The sequence below is a fragment of the Hyla sarda genome, chromosome 1 (genome assembly GCF_029499605.1).
Source record: "Hyla sarda isolate aHylSar1 chromosome 1, aHylSar1.hap1, whole genome shotgun sequence".
Taxonomy (NCBI): domain Eukaryota; kingdom Metazoa; phylum Chordata; class Amphibia; order Anura; family Hylidae; genus Hyla; species Hyla sarda.
In genome coordinates this window covers 51,346,288-51,363,787 of record NC_079189.1, presented here as the reverse complement: position 1 = coordinate 51,363,787, position 17,500 = coordinate 51,346,288, and positions in this window count along the sequence as shown.

Genomic DNA, 17,500 nt, shown 5'->3' with positions numbered 1-17,500 from the left:
GACCTTACACGGGGGAAAACACGGAAATATGCCCTTAGCTCCGCCCCTCCGGTCCAAAGAGAGGGCAGGCCACGCGCGCATCACCCCGGGGTCCAGGGAACCTCAGCGGACCGCCTGCCGAAGTTGCTCGACTCGCTCGACGTCCCAGCTCTCTGGCACAGGTGGCCGTTCGAAGGTACCCGGTCGCGATGCTGTGATACACTTTTATGAACGCGTACCACTCCAACATGCCCAGCTCGTGGAACTGTCACCTGGATTCAGCTTTCAAATCCGATCTCATAGCGGTTCTCAGTTTCGAGAAAATCGTCAGGCCTGGAAGTCGGTCAGGGGACCTTTGCAGAGGCCTTGCCCGGGTTCGGTTGACCTTCCTGGGCACAGGGACCCGCACCTACCCCTGGCCGACAACCGGGACTTTGACATTTTTTTTCTCGCCTCCGTGGGGTCCGGGGGGGCGCGTCGGCACCACCCCTGGGGCCGGGGGCCCATCGGCGGACCGCCCGCCGTACTCGCTCGACTCGCTCGACACTTCCGCCTCCCCGCCACGGGGGGGTCAACATCGACAAACCTGTGCCCAAGGACAGCGCGCCCTGCCTGGGTACAGGGACCCGCGCCTCCTGCCCTGGTTCTCCGTCAAAGGTCCCAAGGCCTGGAAGTCTGTCAGGGGACCCTTCCGGAGGCCTTGCCCGGGTTCAGTGCACCCTGCCTGGGCACAGGGACCCACACCTACCCCTGGCCGACAACCGGGACTTTGACATTCATCAGGGGTCCGCATCACCGATCTTGTGCCCAAGGACAGCGCGCCCTGCCTGGGTACAGGGACCCGCGCCTCCCGCCCTGGCTCAACCCGCTCAACTCACTCGACATCCCAGCTCTCTGGCACAGGTGGCCGTTCGAAGGTACCCGGTCGCGATGCTGCGATACACTTTTATGAACGCGTACCACTCCAACATGCCCAACTCGTGGAACTGTCGCCTGGATTCAGCTTTCAAATCCGATATCATAGCGGTTCTCAGTTTCGAGAAAATCGTCAGGCCTGGAAGTCGGTCAGGGGACCTTTGCAGAGGCCTTGCCCGGGTTCGGTTGACCTTCCTGGGCACAGGGACCCGCACCTACCCCTGGCCGACAACCGGGACTTTGACATTTTTTTTCTCGCCTCCGTGAGGTCCGGGGGGGCGCGTCGGCACCACCCCTGGGGCCGGGGGCCCATCGGCGGACCGCCCGCCGTACTCGCTCGACGCTTCCGCCTCCCCGCCGCGGGGGGTCCAGGTCGACGATCCTGTGCCCAAGGATAGCGCGCCCTGCCTGGGTACAGGGACCCGCGCCTCCCGCCCTGGTTCTCCGTCAAAGGTCCCAAGGCCTGGAAGTCTGTCAGGGGACCCTTCCGGAGGCCTTGCCCGGGTTCAGTGCACCCTGCCTGGGCACAGGGACCCACACCTACCCCTGGCCGACAACCGGGACTTTGACATTCATCAGGGGTCCGCATCACCGATCTTGTGCCCAAGGACAGCGCGCCCTGCCTGGGTACAGGGACCCGCACCTCCCGCCCTGGCTCAACCCGCTCAACTCACTCGACATCCCAGCTCTCTGGCACAGGTGGCCGTTCGAAGGTACCCGGTCGCGATGCTGCGATACACTTTTATGAACGCGTACCACTCCAACATGCCCAACTCGTGGAACTGTCGCCTGGATTCAGCTTTCAAATCCGATATCATAGCGGTTCTCAGTTTCGAGAAAATCGTCAGGCCTGGAAGTCGGTCAGGGGACCTTTGCAGAGGCCTTGCCCGGGTTCGGTTGACCTTCCTGGGCACAGGGACCCGCACCTACCCCTGGCCGACAACCGGGACTTTGACATTTTTTTTCTCGCCTCCGTGAGGTCCGGGGGGGCGCGTCGGCACCACCCCTGGGGCCGGGGGCCCATCGGCGGACCGCCCGCCGTACTCGCTCGACTCGCTCGACGCTTCCGCCTCCCCGCCGCGGGGGGTCCACGTCGACGATCCTGTGCCCAAGGATAGCGCGCCCTGCCTGGGTACAGGGACCCGCGCCTCCCGCCCTGGTTCTCCGTCAAAAGTCCCGAGGCCTGGAAGTCTGTCAGGGGACCCTTCCGGAGGCCTCGCCCGGGTTCAGTGCACCCTGCCTGGGCACAGGGACACACACTTACCCCTGGCCGACAACCGGACTTTGACGGTTTTTCGTATGGCCCACCCTGGGGGTCCAGGGGTGTCGAGGGCCCTCGGCAGACCGCCCGCCGTACTCGCTCGACTATGTCGAGTCTGTCGACGCTTCCACCTCCCCGCCGCGGGGGGGTCCACATCGACGATCCTGTGCCCAAGGATAGCGCGCCCTGCCTGGGTACAGGGACCCGCGCCTCCCGCCCTGGTTCTCCGTCAAAAGTCCCAAGACCTGGAAGTCTGTCAGGGGACCCTTCCGGAGGCCTTGCCCGGGTTCGGTGCACCCTGCCTGGGCACAGGGACATACACTTACCCCTGGCCGACAACCGGACTTTGACGATTTTTCGTCTGGCCCACCCTGGGGGTCCGGGGGGACGGGGGACCCTCGGCGGACCGCCCGCCAGACTGGCTCGACTCGCTCGACGTCCCAGCTCTCTGGCACAGGTGGCCGTTCGAAGGTACCCGGTCGCGATGCTGTGATACACTTTTATGAACGCGTACCACTCCGACATGCCCAGCTCATGGAACTGTCGCCTGGATTCGGCTTTCAAATCCGATCTCATAGTGGTTCTCAGTTTTGAGATAATCATCATGTCTGGAGGTCTGTCAGGGGACCCTTCCAGATGACTTGCCCAGGTTCAGTGCACCCTGCCTGGGCACAAGGATACACACTTCCCAAGGGCCAACCACCAGACTTTTAACATTTTCCCTCGACTCCGTGGGGTCCGGGTCGGCGCGTCGGCACCGGCCGACCGGACGTCGTCCTCGCTCGACTATGTCGAATATGTCGACGCTTCCCCTTCCCCGCCGCGGGGGGGTCCGCGTCGACGATCCTGTGCCCAAGGATAGCGCGCCCTGCCTGGGTACAGGGACCCGCGCCTCCCGCCCTGGTTCTCTGTCAAAAGTCCCGAGGCCTGGAAGTCTGTCAGGGGACCCTTCCGGAGGCCTCGCCCGGGTTTGGTGCACCCTGCCTGGGCACAGGGACACACACTTACCCCTGGCCGACAACCAGACTTTGACATTTTTCCGTCTGGCCCACCCCGGGGGGTCCAGGGGCATCGGGGGCCCTCGGCCGACCGGACGTCGTCCTCGCTCGACTATGTCGAATATGTCGACGCTTCCCCTTCCCCGCCGCGGGGGGGTCCGCGTCGACGATCCTGTGCCCAAGGATAGCGCGCCCTGCCTGGGTACAGGGACCCGCGCCTCCCGCCCTGGTTCTCTGTCAAAAGTCCCGAGGCCTGGAAGTCTGTCAGGGGACCCTTCCGGAGGCCTCGCCCGGGTTTGGTGCACCCTGCCTGGGCACAGGGACACACACTTACCCCTGGCCGACAACCAGACTTTGACATTTTTCCGTCTGGCCCACCCCGGGGGGTCCAGGGGCATCGGGGGCCCTCGGCCGACCGGACGTCGTCCTCGCTCGACTATGTCGAATATGTCGACGCTTCCCCTTCCCCGCCGCGGGGGGGTCCGCGTCGACGATCCTGTGCCCAAGGATAGCGCGCCCTGCCTGGGTACAGGGACCCGCGCCTCCCGCCCTGGTTCTCTGTCAAAAGTCCCGAGGCCTGGAAGTCTGTCAGGGGACCCTTCCGGAGGCCTCGCCCGGGTTTGGTGCACCCTGCCTGGGCACAGGGACACACACTTACCCCTGGCCGACAACCAGACTTTGACATTTTTCCGTCTGGCCCACCCCGGGGGGTCCAGGGGCATCGGGGGCCCTCGGCCGACCGGACGTCGTCCTCGCTCGACTATGTCGAATATGTCGACGCTTCCCCTTCCCCGCCGCGGGGGGGTCCGCGTCGACGATCCTGTGCCCAAGGATAGCGCGCCCTGCCTGGGTACAGGGACCCGCGCCTCCCGCCCTGGTTCTCTGTCAAAAGTCCCGAGGCCTGGAAGTCTGTCAGGGGACCCTTCCGGAGGCCTCGCCCGGGTTTGGTGCACCCTGCCTGGGCACAGGGACACACACTTACCCCTGGCCGACAACCAGACTTTGACATTTTTCCGTCTGGCCCACCCCGGGGGGTCCAGGGGCATCGGGGGCCCTCGGCCGACCGGACGTCGTCCTCGCTCGACTATGTCGAATATGTCGACGCTTCCCCTTCCCCGCCGCGGGGGGGTCCGCGTCGACGATCCTGTGCCCAAGGATAGCGCGCCCTGCCTGGGTACAGGGACCCGCGCCTCCCGCCCTGGTTCTCTGTCAAAAGTCCCGAGGCCTGGAAGTCTGTCAGGGGACCCTTCCAGAGGCCTCGCCCGGGTTTGGTGCACCCTGCCTGGGCACAGGGACACACACTTACCCCTGGCCGACAACCAGACTTTGACATTTTTCCGTCTGGCCCTCCCCGGGGGGTCCAGGGGCATCGGGGGCCCTCGGCCGACCGGACGTCGTCCTCGCTCGACTATGTCGAATATGTCGACGCTTCCCCTTCCCCGCCGCGGGGGGGTCCGCGTCGACGATCCTGTGCCCAAGGATAGCACGCCCTGTCTGGGTACAGGGACCCGCGCCTCCCGCCCTGGTTCTCTGTCAAAAGTCCCGAGGCCTGGAAGTCTGTCAGGGGACCCTTCCGGAGGCCTCGCCCGGGTTTGGTGCACCCTGCCTGGGCACAGGGACACACACTTACCCCTGGCCGACAACCAGACTTTGACATTTTTCCGTCTGGCCCACCCCGGGGGGTCCAGGGGCATCGGGGGCCCTCGGCCGACCGGACGTCGTCCTCGCTCGACTATGTCGCAAATGTCGACGCTTCCCCTTCCCCGCCGCGGGGGGGGGGTCCGCGTCGACGATCCTGTGCCCAAGGACGGTGCACCCTGCCTGGGCACAGGGACACACACGTCAATCGGGACTTTGTCGCTCAGCCTAAGAAGGTCGGCCTGAAGCACTGTCGTGCGTCCCGACGGGGTCCGCACACCCGCCCGCCGGTGCCGCTGCCTTCCTCCGGGTGTGCCCTCTCCGGGGATACCATGCGCGGGGTGGGCGAACCCTCCCGGGGGTCCAGGGACCGGTGCCAAACACCCCGCACACAGCGATCTCGACCTTGTGAATGTTACGCTCAGCCTACTTCGGGGCCACGCTGCACCGCCCGTGCGGGTTCGCGCACCCACCCGGTGGTCCCGCTGCCTTCCTCCGGGTGTGCCCTCTCCGGGGATACCATGCGCGGGGTGTGCGAAGCCTCCCGGGGGTCCAGGGACCGGTGCCAAACACCCCGCGCACAGCGATCTCGACCTTGTCAATGTTACGCTCAGCCTACTTCGGGGCCACGCTGCACCGCCCGTGCGGGTTCGCGCACCCACCCGGTGGTCCCGCTGCCTTCCTCCGGGTGTGCCCTCTCCGGGGATACCGTGCGCGGGGTGTGCGAAGCCTCCCGGGGGTCCAGGGACCGGTGCCAAACACCCCGCGCACAGCGATCTCGACCTTGTCAATGTTACGCTCAGCCTACTTCGGGGCCACGCTGCACCGCCCGTGCGGGTTCGCGCACCCACCCGGTGGTCCCGCTGCCTTCCTCCGGGTGTGCCCTCTCCGGGGATACCATGCGCGGGGTGTGCGAAGCCTCCCGGGGGTCCAGGGACCGGTGCCAAACACCCCGCGCACAGCGATCTCGACCTTGTCAATGTTACGCTCAGCCTACTTCGGGGCCACGCTGCACCGCCCGTGCGGGTTCGCGCACCCACCCGGTGGTCCCGCTGCCTTCCTACGGGTGTGCCCTCTCCGGGGATACCGTGCGCGGGGTGTGCGAACCCTCCCGGGGGTCCAGGGACCGGTGCCAAACACCCCGCGCACAGCGATCTCGACCTTGTCAATGTTACGCTCAGCCTACTTCGGGGCCACGCTGCACCGCCCGTGCGGGTTCGCGCACCCACCCGGTGGTCCCGCTGCCTTCCTCCGGGTGTGCCCTCTCCGGGGATACCATGCGCGGGGTGTGCGAAGCCTCCCGGGGGTCCAGGGACCGGTGCCAAACACCCCGCGCACAGCGATCTCGACCTTGTCAATGTTACGCTCAGCCTACTTCGGGGCCACGCTGCACCGCCCGTGCGGGTTCGCGCACCCACCCGGTGGTCCCGCTGCCTTCCTCCGGGTGTGCCCTCTCCGGGGATACCATGCGCGGGGTGTGCGAAGCCTCCCGGGGGTCCAGGGACCGGTGCCAAACACCCCGCGCACAGCGATCTCGACCTTGTCAATGTTACGCTCAGCCTACTTCGGGGCCACGCTGCACCGCCCGTGCGGGTTCGCGCACCCACCCGGTGGTCCCGCTGCCTTCCTCCGGGTGTGCCCTCTCCGGGGATACCGTGCGCGGGGTGTGCGAAGCCTCCCGGGGGTCCAGGGACCGGTGCCAAACACCCCGCGCACAGCGATCTCGACCTTGTCAATGTTACGCTCAGCCTACTTCGGGGCCACGCTGCACCGCCCGTGCGGGTTCGCGCACCCACCCGGTGGTCCCGCTGCCTTCCTCCGGGTGTGCCCTCTCCGGGGATACCATGCGCGGGGTGTGCGAAGCCTCCCGGGGGTCCAGGGACCGGTCCCAAACACCCCGCGCACAGCGATCTCGACCTTGTCAATGTTACGCTCAGCCTACTTCGGGGCCACGCTGCACCGCCCGTGCGGGTTCGCGCACCCACCCGGTGGTCCCGCTGCCTTCCTCCGGGTGTGCCCTCTCCGGGGATACCATGCGCGGGGTGTGCGAAGCCTCCCGGGGGTCCAGGGACCGGTGCCAAACACCCCGCGCACAGCGATCTCGACCTTGTCAGTGTTACGCTCAGCCTACTTCGGGGCCACGCTGCACCGCCCGTGCGGGTTCGCGCACCCACCCGGTGGTCCCGCTGCCTTCCTCCGGGTGTGCCCTCTCTGGGGATACCGTGCGCGGGGTGTGCGAACCCTCTCGGGGGTCCAGGGACCGGTCCCAAACACCCCGCACACAGCGATCTCGACCTTGTCAATGTTACGCTCAGCCTACTTCGGGGCCACGCTGCACCGCCCGTGCGGGTTCGCGCACCCACCCGGTGGTCCCGCTGCCTTCCTCCGGGTGTGCCCTCTCTGGGGATACCATGCGCGGGGTGTGCGAAGCCTCCCGGGGGTCCAGGGACCGGTGCCAAACACCCCGCGCACAGCGATCTCGACCTTGTCAGTGTTACGCTCAGCCTACTTCGGGGCCACGCTGCACCGCCCGTGCGGGTTCGCGCACCCACCCGGTGGTCCCGCTGCCTTCCTCCGGGTGTGCCCTCTCTAGGGATACCGTGCGCGGGGTGTGCGAACCCTCTCGGGGGTCCAGGGACCGGTCCCAAACACCCCGCACACAGCGATCTCGACCTTGTCAGTGTTACGCTCAGCCTACTTCGGGGCCACGCTGCACCGCCCGTGCGGGTTCGCGCACCCACCCGGTGGTCCCGCTGCCTTCCTCCGGGTGTGCCCTCTCCGGGGATACCGTGCGCGGGGTGTGCGAAGCCTCCCGGGGGTCCAGGGACCGGTGCCAAACAACCCGCGCACAGCGATCTCGACCTTGTGAATGTTACGCTCAGCCTACTTCGGGGCCACGCTGCACCGCCCGTGCGGGTTCGCGCACCCACCCGGTGGTCCCGCTGCCTTCCTCCGGGTGTGCCCTCTCCGGGGATACCATGCGCGGGGTGTGCGAAGCCTCCCGGGGGTCCAGGGACCGGTGCCAAACACCCCGCGCACAGCGATCTCGACCTTGTCAATGTTACGCTCAGCCTACTTCGGGGCCACGCTGCACCGCCCGTGCGGGTTCGCGCACCCACCCGGTGGTCCCGCTGCCTTCCTCCGGGTGTGCCCTCTCTAGGGATACCGTGCGCGGGGTGTGCGAACCCTCTCGGGGGTCCAGGGACCGGTCCCAAACACCCCGCACACAGCGATCTCGACCTTGTCAATGTTACGCTCAGCCTACTTCGGGGCCACGCTGCACCGCCCGTGCGGGTTCGCGCACCCACCCGGTGGTCCCGCTGCCTTCCTCCGGGTGTGCCCTCTCTGGGGATACCATGCGCGGGGTGTGCGAACCCTCCCGGGGGTCCAGGGACCGGTGCCAAACACCCCGCGCACAGCGATCTCGACCTTGTCAATGTTACGCTCAGCCTAATTCGGGGCCACGCTGCACCGCCCGTGCGGGTTCGCGCACCCACCCGGTGGTCCCGCTGCCTTCCTCCGGGTGTGCCCTCTCTGGGGATACCATGCGCGGGGTGTGCGAAGCCTCCCGGGGGTCCAGGGACCGGTGCCAAACACCCCGCGCACAGCGATCTCGACCTTGTAAATGTTACGCTCAGCCTACTTCGGGGCCACGCTGCACCGCCCGTGCGGGTTCGCGCACCCACCCGGTGGTCCCGCTGCCTTCCTCCGGGTGTGCCCTCTCTGGGGATACCGTGCGCGGGGTGTGCGAACCCTCCCGGGGGTCCAGGGACCGGTCCCAAACACCCCGCACACAGCGATCTCGACCTTGTCAATGTTACGCTCAGCCTATGAAGGAGCTCCGCCGGGCGTCCCGACGGGGTCCGCCCACCCGCCCGGCGGTCCCGCTGCCTTCCTCTGGGTGTCCGCTCTCCGGGACTCCCAAGCCCAGGGTGGGCGAGGGGGGTCCAGTGGCCGTCAGGCAGCCATCCCGCTCGCGTGTTCTGGGACGGCTCAGCCCCCCTCCGTGAGGGAGGCCGAGGGAGGGCGGCTTAGGTGCGGTCCTGCTGCGCGCACTCCGATGCCCACAGCTTAGGGGAGAGGCCCGGGGAACGAGGCGTGCCGACACGGGACCGGAGTCTCGCGGGCAGCCTCGAGGACCCTGTTCTCCCGCACCGAGACACGGTTGCGCTTCCTGCCGGACCACCCGGCCGCCCTCCCTAGGGCCCTTCGTGACCACCGACCCCTCCACCGCTCCGGGTTCGGGGATCCCGTGCCCGGGGTGGGCGCGCCCTGCCTGGGATGCAGGGACCCACGCTTAGCCCCCCTGGCATGTCGATCGGGACTCTGTCAATTTTACGCTCAGCCTACGAAGGGGCTCCGCCGGGCGGCCCGTCGGGGTCCGCCCACCCGCCCGGCGGTCCCACTGCCTTCCTCCGGGTGTCCGCTCTCCGGGGATCCCCTGCCCGGGGTATGCTCAGCGGGGTCCAGTGGCTGTCAGGCAGCCGTCCCCCTGGCATTTTCTGGGACGGCTCGGCCCCCTCCGCGAGGGAGGCCGAGGGAGGGCGGCTGAGGTGCGGTCCTGCTGCGCGCACTCCGACACCCACGGCTTAGGGGAGAGGCCCGGGGAACGAGGCGTGCCGAGTCGGGACCGGAGTCTCGCGGGCAGCCTCGAGGACCCTGTTCTCCCGCACCGAGACGCGGTTGCGCTTCCTGCCGGACCACCCGGCCGCCCTCCCTAGGGCCCTTCGTGACCACCGACCCCTCCACCGCTCCGGGTTCGGGGATCCCGTGCCCGGGGTGGGCGCGCCCTGCCTGGGATGCAGGGACCCACGCTTAGCCCCCCTGGCTTGTCGATCGGGACTCTGTCAATTTTACGCTCAGCCTACGAAGGGGCTCCGCCGGGCGGCCCGTCGGGGTCCGCCCACCCGCCCGGCGGTCCCACTGCCTTCCTCGGGGTGTCCGCTCTCCGGGGATCATCTGCCCGGGGTAGGCTCAGCGGGGTCCAGTGGCCGTCGGGCAGCCGTCCCCCTGGCATTTTCTGGGACGGCTCAGCCCCCTCCGCGAGGGAGGCTGAGGGAGGGCGGCTGAGGTGCGGTCCTGCTGCGCGCACTCCGACACCCACGGCTTAGGGGAGAGGCCCGGGGAACGAGGCGTGCCGAGTCGGGACCGGAGTCTCGCGGGCAGCCTCGAGGACCCTGTTCTCCCGCACCGAGACGCGGTTGCGCTTCCTGCCGGACCACCCGGCCGCCCTCCCTAGGGCCCTTCGTGACCACCAACCCCTCCACCGCTCCGGGTTCGGGGATCCCGTGCCCGGGGTGGGCGCGCCCTGCCTGGGATGCAGGGACCCACGCTTAGTCCCCCTGGCTTGTCGATCGGGACTCTGTCAATTTTACGCTCAGCCTACGAAGGGGCTCCGCCGGGCGGCCCGTCGGGGTCCGCCCACCCGCCCGGCGGTCCCACTGCCTTCCTCGGGGTGTCCGCTCTCCGGGGATCCCCTGCCCGGGGTAGGCTCAGCGGGGTCCAGTGGCCGTCGGGCAGCCGTCCCCCTGGCGTTTTCTGGGACGGCTCGGCCCCCTCCGCGAGGGAGGCCGAGGGAGGGCGGCTGAGGTGCGGTCCTGCTGCGCGCACTCCGACACCCACGGCTTAGGGGAGAGGCCCGGGGAACGAGGCGTGCCGAGACGGGACCGGAGTCTCGCGGGCAGCCTCGAGGACCCTGTTCTCCCGCACCGAGACGCGGTTGCGCTTCCTGCCGGACCACCCGGCCGCCCTCCCTAGGGCCCTTCGTGACCACCAACCCCTCCACCGCTCCGGGTTCGGGGATCCCATGCCCGGGGTGGGCGCACCCTGCCTGGGATGCAGGGACCCACGCTTAGCCCCCCGGGCATGTCAATCGGGACTCTGTCAATTTTACGCTCAGCCTACAAAGGGGCTCCGCCGGGCGGCCCGCCGGGGTCCGCCCACCAGCCCAGAGGTCCCGCTGCCTTCCGCTCTCCGGGGATCCCCTGCCAGGGTGGGCTCAGCAGGGTCCAGTGGCCATCGGGCAGCCGTCCCCCTGGCATTTTCTGGGACGGCTCGGCCCCCCTCCGCGAGGGAGGCCGAGGGAGGGCGGCTGAGGTGCGGTCCTGCTGCGCGCACTCCGACACCCACGGCTTAGGGGAGAGGCCCGGGGAACGAGGCGTGCCGAGACGGGACCGGAGTCTCGCGGGCAGCCTCGAGGACCCTGTGGGGCCTTGGTTCTCCCGCACCGGGGCACAGTTGCGCTTCCTGCCAGACCACCCGGCCGCCCTCCCTAGGGGCCTTCATGACCACCGACCCCTCCACCACTCCGGGTTCGGGGATCCCATGCCCGGGGTGGGCACACCCTGCCTGGGATGCAGGGACCCACGCTTAGCCCCCCCGGGCATGTCAATCGGGACTCTGGCAATTTTACGCTCAGCCTACGAAGGGGCTCCGCCGGGCGGCCCGTCGGGGTCCGCCCACCCGCCCGGCGGTCCCGCTGCCTTCCTCCAGGTGTCCGCTCTCCAAGGATCCCCTGCCAGGGTGGGCTCAGCGGGGTCCAGTGGCCATCGGGCAGCCGTCCCCCTGGCGTTTTCTGGGACGGCTCGGCCCCCCTCCGCGAGGGAGGCCGAGGGAGGGCGGCTGAGGTGCGGTCCTGCTGCGCGCACTCCGACACCCACGGCTTAGGGGAGAGGCCCGGGGAACGAGGCGTGCCGAGACGGGACCGGAGTCTCGCGGGCAGCCTCGAGGACCCTGTGGGGCCTTGGTTCTCCCGCACCGGGACGCGGTTACGCTTCCTGCCGGACCACCCGGCCGCCCTCCCTAGGGCCCTTCGTGATCACGCAACAATAGATCGATCTAGTGACCTTCAAAGATGGATATACCCTTCCGGACCATGCCATGGTGCGATGCAGCATCAGGGGATCAATCCCTCTCGCCTTAGCCGACACGGGCTCCAGAGCCCGGCCGAACGAGAGGGTCGCTCCCCGCCGGATCGTGCGTCAAAATCACCATCTGGAGATATTGCGAATAATGCTATTAGCTCGGCCCGCTCTCCTCAGCCGGGCACCGGACACCTCTGGGAGTCCCAACTCCGTTCCACTCAAGCTTGCCTCTCGGGAGGGACGACCCCTTTCCCAGCAGGAGTTCCACCGGGAGGGGGTATACCCTAAGGGCCCCGAGCCCCAGTGCGATGCGGCATCAGGGTGAACAAGACCCTCTCGCCTTCGCTGACACGGGCTCCACAGCCCGGCCAAACGAGAGGGTAGCTCCCCGCCAGATCGCACCTTGCCAGATCAATCGAGAAATATGCCCTTAGCTAGGCCCCTCCGGTCCAAAGAGGGGGGACAGCCCACGCGCACATCTCCCCAGGGTCTGGGGAACCTCGGCGGACCGCCCGCCAAAGTTGCTCAACTGGCTCAACGTCCCAGCTCTCTGGCACAGGTGGCCGTTCGAAGGTACCCGGTCGCGATGCTGCGATACACTTTTATGAACGCGTACCACTCTCTCATGCCCAGATCATGGAACTGTCGCCCGGATTCGGCTTTCAAATTCGATCTCATAGCGGTTCTCAGTTTCGAGATAATCGTCAGGCCTGGAAGTCTTTCGGGGGACCCTTCCAGAGGCCTTGCCTGGGTTCGGTGGACCCTGCCCGGGCACAGGGACCCACACCTCCCCCTGGCCGACAACCGGGACTCATATTCTGTCAGGGGTACGTGTCGCCCATCCTGTTCCCAAGGACGGCGCGCCCTGCCTGGGTACAGGGACCCGCGCCTCCCGCCCTCTTAGCCTCTCCGGGTCTGTGCGTGCAAGGGGACCCTTCTGGAGGCTTTGCCCGGGGACCGCCCAGCCCCGGGTCGGGTACGTGAACCGGCCCCCGTCTCCCCCGGAATTCACCGTGGGAGAAGGCAGGGGTTCTTCCGCAGGCGAGCCCGCGCTCGGCCCTGGCGTACCCCGAGAGAGCAGCCGTGCTTCTCGCTCTCCTGCTATCCCCAGGCAGGTGGCCGTTCTGAGGTAGCCGGTCGCCACGCTGCTATGCAGTTTTATGAACGCGTGCCACTCTGTCATGCCCGACTCGTGGAACTGTCACCCGGATTCAGCCTTCGAATCCGTTCTCATAGCGGTTCTCGGTTTCGAGATAATCGTCAGGCCTGGAAGTCTTTCGGGGGACCCTTCCCGAGGCATTGCCCGAGTTCGGTGGACCCTGCCTGGGCACAGGGACCCACACCTCCCCCTGGCCGACAACCGGGACTCATATTCTGTCAGGGGTACTTGTCGCCCATCCTGTTCCCAAGGACGGCGCGCCCTGCCTGGGTACAGGGACCCGCGCCTCCCGCCCTGGTTCTCTGGCAAATGTTCCGAGGCCTGGAAGTCTGTCGGGGGCCCTTTACAGAGGCCTTGCCCGGGTTCGGTGCACCCTGCCTGGGCACAGGGACCCACACCTACCCCTGGCCGACAACCGGGACTCACATTCTGTCAGGGGTACTTGTCGCCCATCCTGTTCCCAAGGACGGCGCGCCCTGCCTGGGTACAGGGACCCGCGCCTCCCGCCCTGGTTCTCTGTCAAATGTCCCGAGGCCTGGAAGTCTGTCGGGGGCCCTTTACAGAGGCCTTGCCCGGGTTCGGTGCACCCTGCCTGGGCACAGGGACCCACACCTACCCCTGGCCGACAACCGGGACTCACATTCTGTCAGGGGTACTTGTCGCCCATCCTGTTCCCAAGGACGGCGCGCCCTGCCTGGGTACAGGGACCCGCGCCTCCCGCCCTCTTAGCCTCTCCCGGTCTGTGCGTGCAAGGGGACCCTTCTGGAGGCTTTGCCCGGGGACCGCCCAGCCCCGGGTCGGGTACGTGAACCGGCCCCGTCTCCCCCGGAATTCACCGTGGGAGAAGGCAGGGGTTCTTCCGCAGGCGAGCCCGCGCTCGGCCCTGGCGTACCCCGAGAGAGCAGCCGTGCTTCTCGCTCTCCTGCTATCCCCAGGCAGGTGGCCGTTCTGAGGTAGCCGGTCGCCACGCTGCTATGCAGTTTTATGAACGCGTGCCACTCTGTCATGCCCGACTCGTGGAACTGTCACCCGGATTCAGCCTTTGAATCCGTTCTCATAGCGGTTCTCGGTTTCGAGGTAATCGTCAGGCCTGGAAGTCTTTCGGGGGACCCTTCCCGAGGCATTGCCCGAGTTCGGTGGACCCTGCCTGGGCACAGGGACCCACACCTCCCCCTGGCCGACAACCGGGACTCATATTCTGTCAGGGGTACTTGTCGCCCATCCTGTTCCCAAGGACGGCGCGCCCTGCCTGGGTACAGGGACCCGCGCCTCCCGCCCTCTTAGCCTCTCCCGGTCTGTGCGTGCAAGGGGACCCTTCTGGAGGCTTTGCCCGGGGACCGCCCAGCCCCGGGTCGGGTACGTGAACCGGCCCCGTCTCCCCCGGAATTCACCGTGGGAGAAGGCAGGGGTTCTTCCGCAGGCGAGCCCGCGCTCGGCCCTGGCGTACCCCGAGAGAGCAGCCGTGCTTCTCGCTCTCCTGCTATCCCCAGGCAGGTGGCCGTTCTGAGGTAGCCGGTCGCCACGCTGCTATGCAGTTTTATGAACGCGTGCCACTCTGTCATGCCCGACTCGTGGAACTGTCACCCGGATTCAGCCTTCGAATCCGTTCTCATAGCGGTTCTCGGTTTCGAGATAATCGTCAGGCCTGGAAGTCTTTCGGGGGACCCTTCCCGAGGCATTGCCCGAGTTCGGTGGACCCTGCCTGGGCACAGGGACCCACACCTCCCCCTGGCCGACAACCGGGACTCCTATTCTGTCAGGGGTACTTGTCGCCCATCCTGTTCCCAAGGACGGCGCGCCCTGCCTGGGTACAGGGACCCGCGCCTCCCGCCCTGGTTCTCTGTCAAATGTCCCGAGGCCTGGAAGTCTGTCGGGGGCCCTTTACAGAGGCCTTGCCCGGGTTCGGTGCACCCTGCCTGGGCACAGGGACCCACACCTCCCCCTGGCCGACATCCAGGACTTGGGACTTTGTCGCCTCCGGGGGGACCGGGGCGCCTCGGCAGACCGCCCGCCAAGGTTGGCCGACACGCCCTACGCCTCCGCTCCCCGCCGCCGGGGGGGGGGGCAGCATCACCGATCCTGTGCCCAAGGACGGCGCGCCCTGCCTGGGTACAGGGACCCGCGCCTCCCGCCCTGGTTCTCTTTGCCCTTCAGGGGACCCTTCCAGATGCTTTGCACGGGGAACTCGTGTACTTGTACAGCCTTCCCCCCCAGGAACGAACCATTTGTACCGTTGAATTATTCGACACGGCACACTTGATCCGTTCTTGTGGGAACGACCGGCATAGGCCCACCTTCCTCGGGTACTCATCTGGCATTCGCCCCCTTGGACCAAAAAAAACCACTCAGTGTAATCAGTTCAAACCGACACTTTATTGAGACAATCGCATCACAGTAGCTGCAGTACCTCGTCCCGCCCTACGGGCACCCGCCTCACCCGTCTCCTCTGCCTCAAACACCCGCGCCGTGGCTGCTGCAGCGGCGGCGGGTCATCACAGCGCCTAAGTCGGATCTGAAGTGACCGTCCAGCTACGGTCCCTGTCACCTGGCGTCCGCCCCCGGCCTCCGGCCCAGCTCCAGCTACCGGGACCCGGCCACTCCCGCTGGCCTGCGGCCTCTCGCCCCGCCCGGCCCGCACAACCAATTCACTCCCGTGGCATATATCATCGAGTGTCTTCTCTCGGTACACTCGTTCGGCAGTCAAATTGGAGTGCGAGAGGTAACGGGCGAAGAGCGATTTCTCGGCATCAGTGCACAGCGCCACAGTGTTCGTCTCGCACACTTTCCGCACCAGCACGCTCGGTACGCTCTTCAGGCCATACCGGTTATGGTATCGCCTCATGTCGTTTGACGGATTATAGAGCTCAGCCGAGGTGGTGGACACAAAAAACTCCTCTGGCTCCTGCTCGTCCAGGAGGAGCGGCCTGACGCAGTCGTGGTAGACGGAGAACCAGGCCTCTTCCTGGGCATTTAACGCAAAAGAAGCCACTTGCTTGGTGGAGGTTTTGTGATTTTGAACACCGACAACCGAATACACTTGCCCACCGTACTCATGCCTCACTCTACGCTGCCACTCGGACACACGCAGGTTTTTTACTACACCTGGCCGTTGCAGATGCTTCAGGATCAGAAGGGCCTGTAGGTAATACAGGATTTCGAGGGCATGGGCCCGAGTCGGATCACCCTCCCTGGCCGCCCGCACGCTCATTAGGAAATTTGGCCTAGCAACCTCGAGCAGGCGCCGACACTGCTCCGGCGTCGCACTGGCCTTATCGAGGCCAAGGTATCGCTTTTGAACTACCTCCCTCGAAACGCCTTTCGACAGGACCTTCTGGAGGTCATCCAAGACCGAGGAGATGTGCTGACAAGACCGAAAGAGGCGAGGCCTCTGCACCGGTAAATTCGTCGCTCGCATCTGATAGCGCAGGAAACGCCGAACGCACTTAAGATAGTTCAGGACGGTTTGCTCAGTCAATAGCTGATCGCGCAGCCGGGTGAAAAAAGCATGCACTTTCTCAATGTCTCTAACCCAGCTCAGGTCCGTGCTGTGTGGGTTTACAAAGTAGAGGAACCGCGCCACGTTCTCCACCTCTTGCCGGTATCGCTTCACGCCTAGTGTGACCCGGAGATACGTAGCGAAGCCGGCCAGTGCCGGGCACCGCACATCGTGTCGGCGATAAAGCCCGGCCCTCTTCATATTCCGCCGTTTTTCGGTGGTCCACTTCACGCTTTGGGCCCTGAAGGAAAGAGACAAAGAAAGGATGCCATTAACACTCGATACTACCGACCTAGGGGAAAAAAAACGCATCACACACCCTAAGAGCGAAATAGACCTCGCGGTCCTTTCATCCACTTCATGCGCACCATGGTCAACCTGCTCGGGGCTCGTGGCTATATCAGACTCGCTCTGGGTAGTCTCTTGGCTGCTCTGCTCGGAACTGCTGGATCTGGCTCCGCCTGCGCTGGGCTCCGCTGCGGGCACAACTAGCTCGTCACAACCGTCACGCTCCTGGGCTTCATCATCATCATCATTCGAAACGGACTGCTCAACCTCGGGGGACGGCCTATCAACCACCTTAAAGCCTCGCTCATGAAGGAAAGTCACGAAGGACTCCAGAGAGTCCAGCCTCTCTATATCGCCATAGCGGATCGTTGTGCCCTTTGAGGCAATAGACATAACCGCAGTTCTTGCCTCTTCCATTGCCGCATTTAGCCGGCTTTCGCTCCGGATCCGGCGGCAATACCTACGAAGGTGAGTGGATAATGCCTTCTGCACCTTGTGGCAATAGGGGCACGTGAGCGGCATCCGCTTAGCCCTGCAGGAGGAGGATAAGAGAATAAGAGGTTAGACAACGGAACCTACTGGGGACTACGTTAGGAAGGCATGAGAGGAGCGTCCACTTACCGCTTTCGTGCGCTGCTGTCAGGAGGCTGCTGCATGTCAGGAGGTTCTTCCATGATCGCCCGGAAACGCCAACTGGACGCCAGCCCGCCGAGTTTAAATACCGGAAGAACGCCAGGCGCACCGCCCCACTCTGCGTCTCTGAGATGACGCAATACAGCAGCGACGGAAGCTGATCAGCGCTGGTGCTGCTCTCCCATCAGCACCACCGTGGTTTGCGCAGCAGACAGGAACGCTGATCAGCACCAGTGCTGCTCTCCTTCAGCACCACCATTGTCTGCGCAG